Source organism: Chironomus tepperi, unplaced genomic scaffold, assembly GCF_022539635.2.
Source record: "Chironomus tepperi strain 1889 unplaced genomic scaffold, CSIRO-AGI_Ctep_v1 contig_85, whole genome shotgun sequence".
In the NCBI taxonomy this organism is placed as follows: domain Eukaryota; kingdom Metazoa; phylum Arthropoda; class Insecta; order Diptera; family Chironomidae; genus Chironomus; species Chironomus tepperi.
Window position 1 is genome coordinate 1,477,280 of NW_027226207.1, and position 13,079 is coordinate 1,490,358.

The window sequence follows — 13,079 nt, forward strand, 5'->3', positions numbered from 1 at the left end:
CCTAGTTCATCTGCAAATATAACGAAAACGACTGAAACTATAATCTCTGCCACAATAGTGCAGCAACAATTTTACTGAAATGAAAATTTCATTTAATATTATGAATATTTCAGTTGTAGAATTGAGAAAATGATATGTAACCCTAAAAACCCTTTCCTGAGCTTATCTGAGTACATAAATATGTGACTGAGTCTACAAAAAAATCAGAAAAATAAGCAAAAATCGAAAAAAATCTGCTGACTACCTCTGAAAGTAGATGGTAAACATTTTTATAAATGTAAAGCAGATGCATAAATTGAATATGCTTTTAACAAACGAACATACTGTTCCTGGTAGAATCACTCCATGGAGCCACCTAGACTTCAGCTCTTTAATCAGTGGTGAACAACATATGTGACTCGGCACACTAGGGTAAACTGCTAGAAAATTTGAGAAATGACATGAATTCTATGCAGTGTACGGCTTCCGTAGAGGCTATTATGGTGTACCACGAAAAATAAAAGGTTGCTCAACCCTGTCTTAGACTAATCCTCGAAGAAGTACATTTGATACAAACAATGTCATTATCGGATATTCTTAACAGAAAGAATCAAAGAAATTTTAATACAGAAGATGTTGATAATAAAAGCGGTAGAATCTCAAACCCCAGAAATCCAAGAATCATAGAGCATTCATTTCCTTTACACAACTCAAAATACAATTTATCTAAATTTCTCAGAATAAAATTAATGCAATCATCGTGTAAACACTTGAATTAAGAGAAAATAATAATAAACAGCATGTCATTAATAATAAGAAATATTCTATTCTAGTCTGTATGCTATAAAATACATATCATTGTTTGGAAGTTGTATTAGAAACAGATCATATGCTGCATTCTACTCTCCCTTTCTTCTTTATCTTCTTCATCATTTTCATTTATTACTTATTTCGTTGCTTCACACCAAACTATTAAAGTGTGTTCCTTATATCTTTGTTATGTTTGCCTTAAAAATCTTCAGTCGTCACAGTTGATCGATGCCTAAAAATTTATCGACTCAATATATTCATTAATTTCATTTTATTTGAATTCTTTCCTTTTTTCTTTTTGATTTCATTCCGACAGAGTCTTTCCCTTCTATTTCTGACTTATTCTTCTACATTTTATGCATTTTTTTCGGCAAAATAAATGATCCGAGGTAGTCAATTTGTCATTTTTATGTGGCTTACTATGAGATTTTTGGGTTTATGAAACAGATCGCATCTTGGTTGTGATGATTAGCATCAATGTGCTGTGATATTATGGAAGTCTTTGACAGAATCAGATCTACGATTTGAAGTTTGTAGTTTTAATGGATTTTATGGATTCTGAGTTGACAGATATGGCAGTATGTGGTCCCTTTTTGTCACTTATGTGTATCAGACAGACATCTTATTTTTCTAAACATTAGGCCAGTGGTGCTTAACCTGTGTGCTGCGGCACGCTAGTGTACAACCAAAAATTATCTTGAACTGCATGTCCTGTGATGTTCAGGCCGAGGTTTTCCTCCTGGGTGTGCCTCAGCACACAGATTGCCCACAACTCCATCAGACTGCTTCCTAAGCTCCTCAAAGTAGACTAATGAAGTTATTGGAAATCAATACAGCATCTCTATAAACTAAAAGCTTTATTTATTCCCAAACGATGCCAATAACAACAAATGATTTTATAGCGACATTACAGTGCTTTCACATTGTTGCAAAATACTTTATACCTGGCATCTAGTTTCGATCATTAAATAATGAAAAACATGGATTGAAATTCACATTGAGGCGGTGTATTTGGGGCAACATGAGGTGACTTTAAATTTAGTTATCGGAGATTGGTTTGAACCATTTAGGCAAATGAAAGCCGTAAATCATTTGTTCCTCTCGGGAATCAGCCCAACATAAAATTAAACATTGATGAAAATGCGCCAAAATTCCAATTTCTTTTAAATCATTCATCTCTTCTACCTTTTATTTTTTCGGCATTTCAAGGAAGTATTCACATCACAAATAGAATCAAAATAAAGCAAAAAGTAAGAAAATTGAGGCAGAATAAGAATAAATATCTGTGTGAATAAATTCAAATCAGTTTACGTAAAGAAAACCTCAGCATTTAAGGCACAAAAAAAATCTCATATGTCGAAGAATGAAAACCTTAAAAGTTTAAGGAAGGAAAAAAAGGCCATCGAGATGTGAATACAAATTTCAAATAGATCACAAGAACTGAGAAATGCGTCAAAATCTATCGGAAATATTTGTGTGAAAAAAAGATAGATTTTTTAGGGGTTTCATCAAATGAATTAAATTTCTCTTTCAATTCTCCTTCGTGTGACATCCGACGAAGGTCTTCAAGCAATCATATCAATCATTTGTTTTCACATTCACGTATGTGAATACATCCACTTCATTTCTATTATTGCATGAGTTTTCGTCTTACTTTATTCTTTTGCCATAAAAATGTGACAGTTTAGCACTCGCTAACACTCTAACATGAGCATCCACTTAAATGTGTGTTTATCTACTTGACAAAAAATGTAATATCGAATGGGAAACCAAGAGAGACACGAAATAAGATCAACGAACGTTGTATTTTTATATACACACAGAAAAAGAAATGTCCTTTAGGGCGAGTGCGAGAGATAACAAAGACTTATAATTTTCAGGGTTATTTGAGTTCTTCTGCTGAATTCCTCCAGGTATAGATGATAATCTCAATAAGTGAATTAAAATTTAATATAAAGAAAATATTTTTATGTCACTTTTTTTGTTCCTTTAAAAAAATTATTTGACTTGTTATTTTGACTTGATATGCAAAAGAGATCATGATTTACATAAAAATTCACTTACAAAAATTTATGGCAGCTGATGGAGATTTTCATATTTTTCTTGGTTCTCTTTATCGCAGACGATAATTTTGCTAGAAAATGTAATCCGATTTTTTGTTGTTGATGCGATGTTGAATGGAAATTTATGACATTATGATAAGCACAAAAGTGGATGAATGACTGTGGATTGGAAAATCAATAGAGTGATGATTATTATTGTACTTGTCAGGAGCTGATTTGCCATTCTATTCATTAAATAATTACAGAATTCAAGAATTAGTATTGTAAGTGTTGATTATTCTCTTAGCTATTTTGGCATTGGATTTACAATTAAAGTGAGCTCGATGACGAAGCGACTTGGAGGATGATTTCATCAAAGAATGGTTAAAACGCGCTTAAGGGGATGGGGTCTAAAAACCCATTTTTTTGCATAGAGCAATAAGTGGAGGTCCCTATGCTGATGTCTGAATTAAAGAATCCAAACCTAATTAATGATTCTAATGAACTCATATCTCAACACGTTCTAGTCTTGCTCTAGTAAATTTCAATGCATTTCGTCAATTCCACAATAGAAACTTCAAATTCCACATGTTATATCTAACACAGCTGTCGAAAACTATATGTACATTAGTAATTAACTAAAGTTAGAATTAATTGTTTTGCATGACAGATTTGAGTCTCATATTCTCATTACCGTATGTTCATTTTGTATGAATCAGATAATTTTCACATCCACATGCTCTTCTCTCCATACATGAAACTGACTCAAGTACATTATAATGATAAGGATTTACTAATAATCAAAATTTACAAGGTTTTACCTCAAAATCCGTTTAGTCAGTCACCCTCATTTACCATAATGTGGACAACAAAACAGGAATAATCCTTTTATGAATAATATACTAATGAAAAATCTCTAAATGATGAACAACGTTAATCTCCAAAATTAAAATCATACACAACACCGAATAAACCCTTGTTGTATCTTTATATCTTCATAAGAGATTCATCAACATATGATACCAGTCAATTAACAAGGCATCATTAAAATTTGATTTGTCTTTGTTAATTTTTAACGCCTATACTCAACTGCCAGTCGTTGATAAAATAAACAAAATCCTGTGAATATTTGGAATTAATTTAACTATTTAAATTTTTCAATACCACAACACAAAAAAACCATCAAACATGTTTGCTTAATGTTTGACGGCTCTGTAAACAATTGTCGATAAATTTGATATGCAAAGAGAAAGAGAGAATGGATGTATGCAGCATACGAGGTGAAATGGGAGAAAATAATGAATGGATGTTTGTAGATATAATTTTAAAGAACTCTTTTTTAGCACCTACCACAAAATTCCCTTTTATTTTTGCTACACAATAAATACAATCAATTGATTCTTTAGGGCGAAGAAGCTTGTATCTATGAAAATGTTTTGAGGGAGAATCAGGCTGGCAAAAAGGTATGAGAGTTGTGAATTGAGAGTTGAGTTAGGGTTCGGATGTGAATTTGTATGGAGGTAAAAAGGATATTTTTGATTTCTACGAGGATATTCGAGTTTTGTACTTAATATTGCTGTAGATTATTCTACGTCCGTTGACTCTCAATTTTAGTAATTTCCCTCTCAATTCCATTTTTTACTCTCATTTCACAAAAGTAGAAAATGTCATAAATTGATGTAGAAAAGTGTAGATTTTTACTTTGTTGCTCTCATGATGAATAATACATTTATGGGACAGTTGACTTGAATATTTTATGAATAATATGAAGGAATTCCGATATTTTTGCCAAATTTTTCACATTTTTCAAATATTTTCATCTCGAAAAAATTCACAAAAATTCCCCAAATCAAAAATATTTCAAACATGCACAACAGAAAAAGTCCAAACAATCATCCACTTACCTTACCGCACACACTTCTCTCATCTTCTCAATTTCTATGCTCTTCTCTCTCTTCTCACATTTCGGTCGTACGTATAAACCAAAATTCACCAAAGAAGAAATATCAAGACATTTTTACTCGAGTATTCGAGTGTTAAAGTCGCGTAAGAGAACCGCTTTAGTATCGCGTACTAGAAAAAAAAATTTGTGGATATAAAAAAAAAATTCTATGAAGGATATTAAGCCTAAATATCAAGTGAATGTGGATGTCAATAAATAATAATACTGAAATTAAAGTTTAATTGTATAATGGAAGTGATTTAAGTGAAGGAATATATTGAGGAATTGAGAAGAATATATATTATCAAAAATCGATAAGAACGTTCAGTCGCTTGAAGGCACAAGAAGTGATTTTCGTGTTGCATGCCTGTGTCGTGTAAAAATGTATAACAAAAAAAAATAAATATTTTTAAAAGGAATAAAGTGTGTATGAAAATTTGACGAGAAAACTTACATGTTAACCCTTAACAGGAAAGAATATAAAATTTTTTCCACATTGTGGCTTATCAAAGAATAAAAACCCAAGCACTGGATGGAATATCTTTTTTGTGGATGTGCAAATAATTCAATGGATTTATAATAAAAAAAATTGTTGAGTCAAGTGGATGCTGAGGAAAAAAGTATGTTGAATAAATTTTCAACAAGTGATTAACTGCCAATAAAATTATTATTGTTGATTGTGCAGAAGGAAGAAAAAATTTTATTAAATTAAGGCAATGTTAAATATTGTCTGAATAATGTGATGATGAATTGTTTGTTGAATAATTATTGAGGGAATAATTTCGTTAAAAGTTGACTATTCTGTCGATGATAATTTATAATTGGACTAATTAGAATAAAATCGAAAAATTATTTTGTTGACAGTTTTAATTTTATGTTTTAAAATTTCTAATTGGTGCTTTGCCTGATCGGCTTCCAAATATGTCAATTAGTGGTCAGAAATTGAATTTTTGAAATATTGTGGAATAATAATGAACTGATTATTGCTGGCTATTGTTACTATTTTAGTGCAAGAATTCATTGGGATTGAAATAATTTTCAAAAACCAATAATTATTTAAATTTCGGAAAATGTTTGAAAATAATTAAATATAGTTGAGCTTATTGAATTTAAAAACTTAAAAAAAATTGAAAAATTTAATAAAACTAAAAAAATTAAATTTAAAAGATTTAAATTTTAAGAAAGTTTTGAACTTTTAAAATCTTTTGAAATTTAAAAATTTGAAAATCTTTTTAAATTTTAAAAATTTAAAATATTTTGAGATTTTAAAAATTTAAAATCCTTAAAAAACAATTTTTCAAAGTTGAAAATTAAAAAAAACGAAAGTTTTTAAATTAAAAAAAAAACCGAAAAATAAAATCTTAAAATTTCTAAAATTGAAGTGAGAAAATTTTAAATTTGAAAATTTCAATTTAAATAATTTTAAAATTCAAACAACTTAATTTAACATCCAATGAGTTAAAAATTACCTTTTATCCAGCAATCTCTATTATACTCTAAACAGCCTGCAGACAAAATCACAATTAAGCTAATTTAACAACAAATTTTCAATCTATTCAAATTGATTTATGTTATCAACAATAATAAAATAGAGTTATCTCCAAGTTATATCCATCAAATAAATTGCAAATTTATAGGATTATACAATCTGTTTGTATCGACACAAAGAATTCAATATTGAAAAATTGTTAAGCGTATCCTCAGGATAGCAAATTAATTTAATTTATAGGATGCGAATTTTCTCTTGATGTAAATTTATCATTTACAATGTTGCAGCTATTGGTTTTGATACTAACGGCAACAACTTTTTCTATAAATATTTTCTGTACAAGAGGTTTCATTTTAATTAAAATGATTAAATCGTTAATCAGTTCAGAAAATAATTAATTTTGTGGCAATTCAATTATGTGAATTTGAATATTTGCCAACTTCCGAAAAGTGGTTTGAATTTAATGCTGTTATTTTGCTGATTATGCTATAAATTTAATTTTCTATAAGAAATTTTAGAAAATTAAATTTTGCAAAAATTTAAAAGTTTGAAAAATCTTTTTAATTTCAAATAATTTTAAAGATTGAAATAAATATTTTAAGAATTTAAATATCTTAAAAGTTTTAAATGTTCAAAAAATTTAAAAAATTGAAACTTTTAAAAAATTTGAAAAGTCTAAAAAATTTGAAAAATTCAAAAAATTTAAAGTTGAAAAAATTAAAAATTCAAAATTTTCAAATAATTCAAAAAATTGAAAAAATTTAAAAAAATTTGAAAAACTAGAAAATTTGAAAAATTTAAGAGTTCAAAAGAGTTTGAATTCAACAATTAAATTTGACAAAAAATAAACTTTTAATTGTTAGAATTTTCTTCCTGAAAACCCCCAATTTAAAAAATTCTCATAATTGAAATTAACTGAAAATTACAAACCACAATCTCACAACTGGATAACAAAATGTTAGGACAAAACATTTCAATACATTATGTCATGTCATTTTTGAAATTTTTATTAGATCAGAAAAACTTTTGACATCAAATGAAATTTTTATGAGCTCATACAACAAATACTAATCGAAATGAAAATCGAACAGGCTTTAATATTCATTCATATTCATTGGCTTTCCATAATTCTCACAATCAATATTTGAATATTGACTGATTGATTAATAAGTGATATGAAAATTGTTTGGTAAATTTCAAAAGTAATTTATGTTGTATTAGGAAAATTGTCATGATGGTCATTTTTTATCGTAAACTTCTTAGCAACAGCCTACATATATTCAATTTATCAAGATCTTTTCGAATACCTCTATTTCGTTGGGATTAAATAAGAATTTCCCAATTTGTTGATTGGGAACAAATTAGTTTTTATTGAATTCGTAGTAAGCATTTGAATATTAAATAATTACTTTTTCCTGGAAAGGATGATGAATGATAAGTTTAACGATTATCCCTAGATAGTCGTCTTTGTAAATAGAATTCAAGTCTGAGCTTGACTCAATTCGTCTCGACTCCTTTATCTTCAAGTCCATGACTCATAAAAGATAAAGGAAGAGAAATTACATTTGCACAAGAAAAAGTAAATCCAAAATTTGTTCAATATACCTAATCTGAAGATAAAATTCCTGAAAATCACCATAAAATGCTTATCTTTAAAAATATTTTATGTAGCACTTGTGTAGCACTGATTCATCTTTTATTTGCATAAATAAACAAAAAATCTTACATATGCTCTACAATGACAATCCATAAGAATATAAATGTGTTATACATATGGAAACTTCTGGTTCATAGCTAGTCTACCTCAAATTCCAATTTCTCAAATTGCCCCACAAATATGGGACAGCAATAAATATTAAATTAAGAGTCAGCCAATATCCTAACTTTAATAAAAGTAATGTGACAAAGTATGAAAAATTCTAACAGAAAATGAGTAATTTGATAATAAATTTCCCAAGAAACATTACACTCATCCCAACATGCTACATTACCACTTCAAAAATTGCTCATATGGTGCCACTTGAGATACATACAATAAATTCAAATTTATCACAAGAAATAATCTTCATGTAAGAAAAAATTTCATTCCTTTAAAAATGAATCAAAAAAAAAAAAGTAAATAAATGATGACAAAAATGTTCATGACGATAGAATAACAGTCGTAAATTTCACTCATCATCCTTTCCCCATTCAAGATGGCAAATATGGTGACGTATGATATAAATCAATAAAATTATTTTTTTTATTAAAATTATTACGGATAATCCAGTGGGAAGGTGAAGAAAAAATTATTTCCATTTTTTTATAGCATCACACAATCATAAATATTAGATGCATCAATGTGAATGACATAAAATTGGGATAAAGAAGAATATATTCTTTTTTTATGAGTAATACGTAAATTGATAGAAGGAATGAAAATGTTACTAGCCATAATGATGAAGGAAAAGGAATACGTTTCGATAAACATCATATAGGTCATAAAGTATTTACTTTTCTTCACTTTCGTTACGTTTGTTATTAGCATCTTTTGTGGGAAATGTGAGATTAATGGCATCAGATAGTCGATTACTGTGAATTTGTTCTTGATTTGTAATTCAGAATCAATAAATTGTAATCAAATAATCTCTATGGCAGAGCAGCTGACTCGAGTTTTACATGGAGTAGAGTTGACTAGAGTGAACTAGAGTCTAGACTAGAATTGACTAGAGTTAACTAGAGTCGACTGTAGTTGACTAGAGTTGACTAGGGTTGACTAGAGTTGACTAGAGTCGACTAAAGTCGACTAGAGTAGTGTGTTTAAGGGGCATAAGACCCGAGCAAAACAAAATATGATAAGCAGTTTAAACAGACTTACAGTTCGGTCTAACTTTCAAATGACTTCCAAATGGCTACATTACTGGTGTTGCACGTGTTGGAACCAATAAAATTTTAATTAAATTCAAGACATTTCTCCCCAAAATGTTGTAACAATTGCAAGAAAAGCACTTGACTCTCCTCCAGAACAACAAAACATTTTACTTCATCGCCATTACTTTAAATAGTATCTCTCTAGGGACATAATAATAAACTTAACATATTAAGACACGTTCCCTTAACAAAAATTCTGAAAAAATTCCAAACACTCACAAAAAATGCGCTAAAGTCAAACCTCACAGAAAGTCATTTCATAACAATCATTTCTCCTTTCCTTCCACTCTGACAGCGAAGTATCAACATATCCATATTATATTAGATAGGCAAAAAAAAGTAAGAAGAATACGTAGTTGGAATAATGAAGAAAATGTGAGAAGTATCTAATATGAAATTTGATACCAGCTGAATGTTGTAGCAACAAACATAACAAAAAAAAAAGATGAGATGAAGAAGAAGGAAAGGCACAAAAAAAATTAATTTAGTGTTCCTTAATGCTCAAAGGAAGAAATGAAAAACGACGAAACATAAATTTTATGTTATGAAAGTGAGACTGTCTAAACCCCATCCAGCGAAATGAGTGTGTAAAGAGAAAGGAGGGGTGGTTTATGGATTTTAATATGATCCATCCACGAGAGTGGTAGTGCAGCATAATTTGTTTATTTTTCCATAAAAACATATAAAAGTACATTATGAATTCTAAGCACAACAACAACGTGTACGGTTGAAATTTAATTCATTGTTTGTAGCAAGTACAAGAAATATGTGAAATTTTTATGTTTCATGCATGATGCGTAAAAATATTCTTCATTCCTGCTTGCTCGCTTATTCCAAAAAAAATGTGTTTTTGACATTCAATAAGTTGATTGAGTCATGAGTACAGTAATAATTTTTAAAAGATTCTTTTTTCAACCCCTACGAAAAATTTTTAGACAGTTTTGTTGAAAATAAACACGATTGTGTTGAGTCAGACATGAACAGATTTGTTTTAAAATCCATTCCCAAAAAAGAAACAACATGTCATGTGAAATTTGTTAAAATAAAATTTTATGTAGAACAAAAATAGGCAGTTCTGCATGTCAAATTAGTTTTCCAAGTAAATTTTTTCAAAAAATAGTTTGAAGCATTTTTGACTGAATAATTATGGGTTTGATGTCTATACTGCTTACTGTTGGTGTATTTTGGACATACTCTTAGGTTCAGTCGTGTTTAAAAAGTAATGTTCTTTATAACTTGATATTAGTGTCATGACTACAATGGTTGAATAACCGATGGCTGATTAATTTGGGCTTTGATGACTTGATGGATATTTTGGGATGTTGTTCTTTGGTGGTTTTGTTTGTTTTTGAGGCTATGTTTGTACTTTGGTAGTTTGTTGATATCTTCCTAGAAATTTGGCAAATGTAGGGTTTCTGAAGTCATTAATGGCTAACGGCACTCAAAAGTCATGTTCAAAGTTATGCTGAAATATTTCCTGATGCAATGGGCTTGCAAAACTTTAAATTAGAATCTTAAATTGACTTGAATTTAAATTAAATCCAGTCGAATTTTTCATATTCAATCCTAGTATACATCGAGTTTTAAGAATATTCAAAATCAATTTTTTGAAATTTTAAATTAAAATCCAGTTAACCAACAATTTGATCTAAATTCCTAATTTCTAATCAATATTAAACCTTAACCTTCCTTTAAAAATTTCTAGAACTTTTTTCAAATTAATTTTTAATTTTTTTCAAATTAAATTCAGCAAATTACTTGCACAATTACCAAATGAATTAAAGATTTAACTCAAATTTAATTTCTTAAGAATTTTCGAGTAATCTTTAACTTTTTTTTGCCTTCGTGGAAAGATGATATGAATATTCCAATTAGGATTTATGAAGAATTTTTTTCATTTGTTGTAAAATTTTGTTCTTTTCTGAGAAGTCGAATTTCTGTGAAAAATTTAAAAATTTTTTGCATAAAAATTTATCATTTTAAATTGCAAATTTTTATGAAATATTTTAAGAAAAATTGAAATTTGTTTGCTTCAAGGTTGCTCTTACTGTAGAAGGATTTGAAATTGAATGAACAATTTAGTCGATATTTTAATGATTATTGGTTTCTTAGAATTAATTTGAAAGTCAAATATTTTTTTTAGGGTTTGAAGTAGAGTTAAGATGACTCGATTCCTTAAGCTCCTTAACGCCTACGAGTATGAATCAAAGTAATTTGACATTTACAAGAGTAAAGTCAACTGAATGAGAAACTAAGTTGAGTTTCGTAGCCTTTTGTCAAAGTGAAGTCGATTTTGTTTAAATCGAGTTAACATTGAAAATCTAAATTTTTTAAAATCTAGCAAAATTCAATTGATTTTTGTTTAATTTAAGAATTCAGAATTCAAAGCTATTGGAACTTTCTAGACAGCATTTGAAAGTCTTCATATTTTGAATAAATTCAGCAGAATTTAAGACTAATTATCAATCTTTGCGCGTAGGAAGTTTTGTTTTAAGTATGGATTCGATCTCTAACTGCGAATATTCCACTGAAAAAAATTAAAAACTTTATATGGATTCAATCTTATTACTCATGTATCAATTTCAAGTTCAAGTGAAGTTTTGGCCAAGTTTTGACCTTATCAGACATCTCTCAGCTCCTTCCAAGTTTTGAAAACTAAAGAAATATCTCTTCGTCAACTGATGCCATAATGACTGACAATTTTTGTCTCCTGAATAACTTATTATTTTCCTTCAAAAAAAAAAAATAACTTTTATGACATTTTGGAATCAAAAAGTTTTCATATTGACTCTCATAATGCTCATTGTTCCCCACTTTGACATTTTAAAAACTTTTCATCTTTCGTATTTTAAGATGGAATAAAATATTGCAGCCACTTTTACCAAAGCTTATGTCATATTTCAAAAGTTATAAAGAATTCAATTTTTCATATAGGGTAAAAATAAGTTAAAGTCAAAGTTTATTAAAAATTCAACTTCCAAAGTTTCCCAACCTAGCATCAAAATTTTATGACACCACAGAATGAAAAAAAAGGAGTCGTCTTGCCTCATAATCAATTATACCATCATATGCTTAACTCATGAAATATGTATAAATAACGAATATGCTACCAGTTACTTAACTAAAGTACTATACGTATTTGTATTTTACATGCATTCATTAAACACATAAAAATATATCCTAAAGTGATTTTTCATGCTCGCATACGGAAAAAGAAGTGAAGGAGGAAAGAATTGAAATTTATGAATTATGAATGTGATGAAAGGAATTTAAATTATTTCTTCATGCCATACACGATGGCATAAAAGGAGATAAAAATAAAAATAAAAATTAAGAACGTGAAATTTCCATGACACATTCGAAAATCTCTTTTTGTTCTTCTTGTTCCTTCATCTGCGTTCTTTTCATTTCTTTCTCAATGTTATTTTTTTTTGAAAAATTAATTAACATAAATGAAAAATATTTTTCCATGGAAAATTTTCACTAAAATCGCTCTTCAATTTTAATTAGGGCACATTTTTATGCATTTTGCCTGTCTTTGTGCCAGCATTCCTCGTTCTGTGGATGTTTATTCGAGTCGACATTGAAGAATTTTCTGCTTATCTGCTTTGTATTTATTTGACTTTGTGTCTATTTGACTATTCATACATTTGACTAGCTGCCTATTTGACTATACACTTATCTGCTTAGTAATCTATGACTTATCATCTAGATATTTATTTCTTTGTCTATGCAGTAAGCCGCTAGTCAATTGCAGTTGGAATTATTGATGTGAATTTAATTTATTGAGCTTTGATTGGTCTTGTAATCACTTCTGTAGCTTTTAACTTAGGAGCCACTAAGTAGAAAATAGGAATTAGATGAATTTACATAAATTTCTTCGTCTTTATTGTCGAAATATTTCTAT

At 28.7% G+C, this 13,079-nt stretch overlaps 1 protein-coding gene across 1 annotated transcript in view; it reads left to right on the plus strand.

Moving 5' to 3' along the window:
* Positions 1 to 4,895: 4,895 nt before the first annotated feature.
* side-V (sidestep V) overlaps positions 4,896 to 13,079 on the plus strand; it is a 92,536-nt gene continuing 84,352 nt past the window's right edge. Inside the window, exon 1 of the mRNA XM_070634431.1 lies at positions 4,896 to 5,393. The gene's annotated coding sequence lies outside the window, so the exon portion shown is untranslated. The remainder of the gene's footprint in view (positions 5,394 to 13,079) is intronic.